This window comes from Trachurus japonicus, chromosome 22, assembly GCF_045865225.1.
Source record: "Trachurus japonicus isolate A0001 chromosome 22, Traja_1.0".
NCBI lineage: Eukaryota > Metazoa > Chordata > Actinopteri > Carangiformes > Carangidae > Trachurus > Trachurus japonicus.
The window spans coordinates 4,413,750-4,420,285 of record NC_140928.1 but is presented as its reverse complement, the minus strand read 5'-3'; positions in this window follow the sequence as shown (position 1 = coordinate 4,420,285).

Here is a 6,536-nt window from a genome sequence, read left to right as displayed (position 1 = left end):
GATCTGATGCCTCTCATTGACTCGTGGGTCACGCCTCCTCCCTAATCCTTGTTGTTGCTTCATTAATTCATGTTCAAAGTGTCGATGCTCTGCATGTGTCCTGGTTTTTTTATTTATTTATTTATTTTATCTGCAGTGGAAGCGTTAAAGGAATTCACCAGGTTCTTCCACAGAGATTGTTACTGTAGGTTTATCACATCGAATCTCCTCTGATCTGATCTGAATATTGTTGTTGTTTGACAAATGATGAAATTAAAGGTAACAGCTAAAGTTGAAGCCTATTTTTTCTGTTGATGAGCTCGTCCTGGTTGCAGTTTCAGTCCTGAGTGTTTAATCGGTTACTGTTAAAATAAACAGTGCCCAAACTGGGGTCAGATGTGGTGCCGCCGTCATTTTTTAACGTCTTTAAATGGACCCAGAGTTGGAAGAGTTAGGGAACCACTGGCATAAACAAATGCAAGATGTTAACTACACTAACTGTTTTGATCCGTCTGAGTCTGGTTTTATTGGATTTGGTTTATTTATTAGCACATGAGAGAAAAATATGTATAAATCATCACGATAAGAGAGTAGAGCAAAAAAAAGAAGGATCCGGATCTGAGGTTCAAACGTGGCGTTCATGTTTCCTCCTCTCACCATCATGGTACTCGAGCTGTGTCTCAGTTCAGCGGCTTCATCCTTCAGACGATACTTAGCCACTTAGCAGGCTAACTATCTGACCCAAAGACGGTTTACAAATCAAGACGCTCCACTATGGGTCAGTTTCCTGTCTCTGTGTCCCGTGGGTTTCTCCATGACTCCGCCCCCTTTAGGAGACCAGCAGACCATGACTCCGCCCCCTTTAGGAGACCAGCAGCCCATGACTCCGCCCCCTTTAGGAGACCAGCAGACCGTGACTCCGCCCCCTTTAGGAGACCAGCAGACCATGACTCTGCCCCCTGTAGGAGACCAGCAGCCCATGACTCCGCCCCCTTTAGGAGACCAGCAGCCCGTGACTCCGCCCCCTTTAAGAGACCAGCAGAACATGACTCCGCCCCCTTTAGGAGACCAGCAGCCCATGACTCCGCCCCCTTTAGGAGACCAGCAGCAGCAGCAGGTCTTGAGTCTATTGACTCCAATGGGAGAAGTGAACGTGAGTTCAGATTACGGTCGATTCTTTCGCTCCATAGTTACTGAAGTAAATATTGGACTCATTTTTCACAAGACACATGTCTTCTGAATGTTTTGATACTAAAATGGACAAATTTAACACGGACACATCAGGAGAAAATGAACTTTGTTCCAATCCTGTCTCTGTGTCTAACACATGTCTTCGGTAACGTCAACAAACGTTTGTGAACGCCCGCACTAACAAATTTTCTTAATGCTAAATATGACTGTTAAACTGTTAAATATTTAATGTTATCATAAGAACATACAAATACCGACAACTTTTATAAAGCCACACACATACTTCACAACATAAGGTGAGGTGAGAGGACGGGTGACCACGCCCACTTTAGGAGACAGGAAGTGTAGCTGTACCATTTCATATCATGGCCGCAGCTTGTCATGAGCCATCCTGTCATCATAGAGCCGAGACGAGACGAGGAGCTGAGGATCCGCTGGCAGTGTAAAGATAAAACCGTCACGTTGATTGTGTTCGGACGCAATTAGAAAATGCAGTGACACAGCGATGGGGGAGGCGGGGCTTAGGGTCTAAAGTGTCTCATTCAGGAAGTAAGAGAGGATGTTGTGATAGAAACAGATTAATTGATGCTGAAAATGATCAGGTGGGTTTCTGTGTGTGTGTGTGTGTGTGTGTGTGTGTGTTAGAGAGGAATCTCTGTGTTTTCAGTGTGTGTGTGTGTGTGTGTGTGTGTGTGTGTGTGTGTGTGTGTGTGCAGCAGGTGTGAGGCCAGACTCTGACCCGGGGTTTCTTCCTGTCCATCTGGATGCAGACAGTAGGAGGCTCAGAGTCTCCAACACTGAGCTCAGTGTCTGACTGTCAGAGCAGCTGAGACGGGGGAAACTCCTACACTTCACCGCTGCACCCAAACACACCGTCGTCTACGTCTACTAAACATTTACTATCACACACTGTGTTCGCTTCATCGAGTCGGGGGTGGGGGGGTGGGGGGTTATTTCTGTCACATTCGTCTGATGTTCAACCAGTCAGACGTTTGCTCTGAAATGCAAAGTAGCGGCAGATAGAATACAATCAAACAGACAAAGAGACTAGTGTTTGTTTCTGTAATTCTTCTACACAGGTGTAACTTTAACATGCGAGTGTATCTGGATAGAAAAAAGACTTTATTCACATTATAGGACCCGTTTACAGCTGTAAAATGCAGTTTTACACTCTCATGTTTTGTTTCTGCAAATCTTGTAAAAGAGGAAGGAGCCAATAAAAACATAACAATATGTAACAAACGTCTTTTATGATTTAGTTCAAATGTCGGCAAAATATGTAAATATAAAATGAGATAAAGATGGACATAACCTCTGTGATGTCAACCACACATTCACGTTCACATGCAAAAGTTAAAAAGGACATTTTAAAGAGGAATTATGCAGGATTTTTACTTTAATTAAACAGCTTTGCGGTTATTGTGTTGGTTAAAGCAGAAGTAAGCGGAATGTTTGTGTTAATATAATAAGTCACTCTGCTCTGCTGTAAGCCGAGGAGAAAACTTTCCTTGTATCCTACAGCCTTTATCCAATGAGGAGAGAGAACAGCATAGGAGGACCGCCCTCTCTGTGTGTGCAGCCAAGGGATGCGCGTGAATGTGGTGACGTAGGGACGAGGGCGGGGACTGCTAACTCCATCTGCTGACAGGAAGTTAGCCAAAATGACCGGATCGCTTACTTCTGCTTTAAAAAGGACATTTTAAAGAGGAATTATGCAGGATTTATACATTAATTAAACAGCTTTGGAGTACTAATTGTGTTGGTTAAAGCAACTACAAAGAACTTTCATTTTATATTGATTTTGGCGACCCCTGTGGACAGAAGCGGTAGTGTTTCTCTTTGCGGATTTTTTTTCTTCTAGATAGTGTAGCTGTAACAACTCAATGCTAATTTATAGACTCCTCAGATGTGTGCCGTCTCCTCTGGTCTGAGTGCCGTAAATCGTTTTGTCCGATCACTGCCTCCCGAAGGTATTGAGTTGGACTTTTTAGAAATAGTTTATCTTCCCACCAATGGCCTTGTTAGCTGTCGTAGATTTTACAGAGACATCAGCAGAAACGAGATGCCTTCGTTGTTGAAAACAAATGTACATGGAGGAGAGGAGGGTTAGAGACACCAGACTTGGATGCTGACTCACTATTTGGAGACTCACTCTAGTGGTCAGGAGAGGAACTGCGGCGTGAACTTTTGCACGGTGAAGTTTCATGACAATCAGAGCAGCAGTTGTGAGGATGTTTCACTCCTGCTGCTGTGAAATCAGATAAAAGAGCATCGACGGCAGAGATAATCGTGTCCTCCGGGTCGGCGAGCTGCATCTTCTCTTTCCCCGTCGTCATGAAGCTGTAGGTGTGTGTGTCGGTGATGATGTGTTTTTAAAGTGGAGCTCAGACAGGGTTACAACCGGTGCAGGAGTGTTTCCATGCTGCTCTCACTCTCTGTGGGAGTGAACTCAGCAGCTGAACAGCAGAAAGTGGGTCGGCTGCAGGAAACTGCAGCGGCGGCTTCTGTCTCGTCTCCATCACCGTGAAGCTGGAGGAGTTTTGTTTTTCTGAATTTTTGTGTTGTGTTGAAATGTTTTCCACTTTGTCCGTCTTCACTGAAAAGTCAATTTTGGGATTAATATGTTGTATCGTTCTCGTACTTGTTTCTCATTTAATGTACGTAAGAAACTGGCCACTCAATGTATACTCCCAATTATAGATTATTGTGATGTTATATATCGAAGTGCCCATAAATCAGACCTTGCCTCACTCAACATAGCCTATAACAGACTCTGTAGATTTGTCCTTGGATGTCTTTTTCTTACTCATCACAATGTACACTAGACTCAACTGGCCAACATTGAACATGAGAAGACACATGCACTGGTTACAGCTGATATACAAATGCATTTATTTTAATTACCCATCCTATCTACAGCAGTATCTTACACCATATACAACAAGTTATCATATCAGACATTCATCGCAGCCCTTTTTTTCTGTTCCCAATGTCATTAAATCATTTGGTAGAAGAGCTTTTATGTTTAAAGCACCTGCAGATTGGAACAACCTTCCTGCTAATATCAGATCCAGTTCCTCTCTTGGTATTTTCAAGCTCTGTCTTCTCATCTCATGGTGACCTGTTCCTGTTTTCACTGAAGACGCATTTCTGATTTGTTGATCTGTTACTAATCATTATATACTGTCATTTTAGTCTCAGTGTTGACCTTTGTGGCCCTACTATGGTAGTTTTGTTTTGTCCCAATGTAGTTACAATAACTGTGGTTTGTCCTTGTTTGTACTATTGTTTTTGTCTTTTGGTTTGTTTGTTTTGTTTGTTTATTTGTCTGTTTGTTTTTCTATATTGTTGAGAACATGTTTGTCTGTTGAATCTATGTTTGTCTATATGTTTGGACCCCCTCGAAAACAAGATGATACATCTCAAGGGGTTTTATCCAAATAAACAAATTTCAATACTGAATCAATAGATGAAGTTTTGTGAAGCTGGACACAGAAACTTTGAATGAATCTAAATGTTAAAGATCTAGTTGATGCATGATGTGTCGCTATGCGCGGCTTCTGTCGCCTACGATGTTATTCGTTTCTTTTTTTGTTCTTGGGATATGTTGTCGAGACACTTGTTTGGATCCTTCGTGACCTCGGAAATGAAGCGTAGTCCAACCGCTGTGGTGCAGTCAGTCAGTCAGTCCTTGAATGCAGCACACAGCTAGCCTATTATTAAGGTGTCCCTGAATGCACCGTTAGACTCGTTTCCAAGCATTTGCTGCTTTTCAGTAGGTTATGTATTTGCTTTCCCCATTTGGAGCCGTTTGTCTGGTCTGTTGCATTGGTTTCCTTTCAACACGACTAATGACTTTTAATTTGAAGGCAGACATGTTTACACACCCGCCAAAATAAGAGCATGAATAACTGAACAGATCTAGTTTCTCTGACTCTGGATTTAGACTTTTTTTTTGCACGTTTCTGGCACCAAATCTTTCTGAAACTTTGCACAGACGAAACACAGTTTAAAACAAACCTCCAACAAACTACATCTGCTGCATGGACACACACACACACACTCTCTGAACATTGATTGTGCGTGTGTGTGTGTGTGTGTGTGTGTGTGTGTATTGTTATGCTGCAATCCAATTTCCTAAACTCTCCAGAGCTTTCAATTAAAATGTGACCAGCAGAGAAATAATATGAGGTCGGAAATATCACAGATGTTAGAGTTTAAGAGACGACAATATCATTTAGTTTGAGGAAGCAGCTGCTGTTGTCGCTCATTATTTTACAGACACACACACACACACAGACACACACAGACACACACACTGTTGCTTGGGGATGTTTTGGATGCAGATGAGTCAAATACATCTGTAAAGCGGTGGGAGTTCAGATTGACACGGCGTTATGGCGAGAAACATCAGAGACAAAACACAAGGCGGTTTATGAAATAACACATAACACCTATTACACACACACACACACACACACACACACACACCTACGCTGCCGGAGTTCTTCCTCTTCGGCGTCGGCTCTCAGCGGGATGCGTACTCGTACTCCATTTGCACCCATTGATTCACTTCTCTCTGCTTAGCTGCTGGAGCGTTACCGTGGAAACGGGAGACGGGGCGACCCCCCGTCACGCGTTTCTATTCATCTGCACCGAAGGAGCCCGAGACGCCTCGTTGAGAGCAGAGTGTGTGCGGCGCCTCGTATCACCTTACGGCTCGTCGTTTATCTCCAACACAGCCTCTCTTTCTCTCTCTCTCTCTCTCTTTCTATTATGGTCTGTTTGTCTCCCTCTCTTTTAAAAAACAAAACAAATCTTTACTACTTCTTTTTTCTACGTGCAATTTGCAGCATCTGTCGACTCGTCCTCCTGTCCATTTTTTACTCATCCTGTCCATCACAGTACTCATCCTTTTGCACAAGTTCCCTGCAGTTTTTCCTGCAGAGAGGTTGTAATTGTAATGGACGAATGTTTATTAGGTTTACAGGTGTTTATTATAAAAACTAACAATGCAATACAATTCAGATGCAACCAGAGAGTTTCAGAGTATAGGATCAGTAAAAAATGTAACTGTAGCAACCCAAAACGTAATAGCTGCCAATAACGTAATCATTTTGGCCAAATGTAAAAAAAAGTCAGTACCATAATAACTTTACAATGATGTAATAAAATGTTTGAGCGGATAACGTAATAACTTTCTTTGCTGATAATGTAATAGGCTAAGTTATTACCTACATTATTGGCTGGTTATTATGATATTGGCCTAGTATTAAAAGCCCCTTTGAAAATGTACATTTTATTTTATTTTTTTATTTTAAAGGTAGAAGATGTGAATATGTTACAATTTGATGTGTTACAACCAG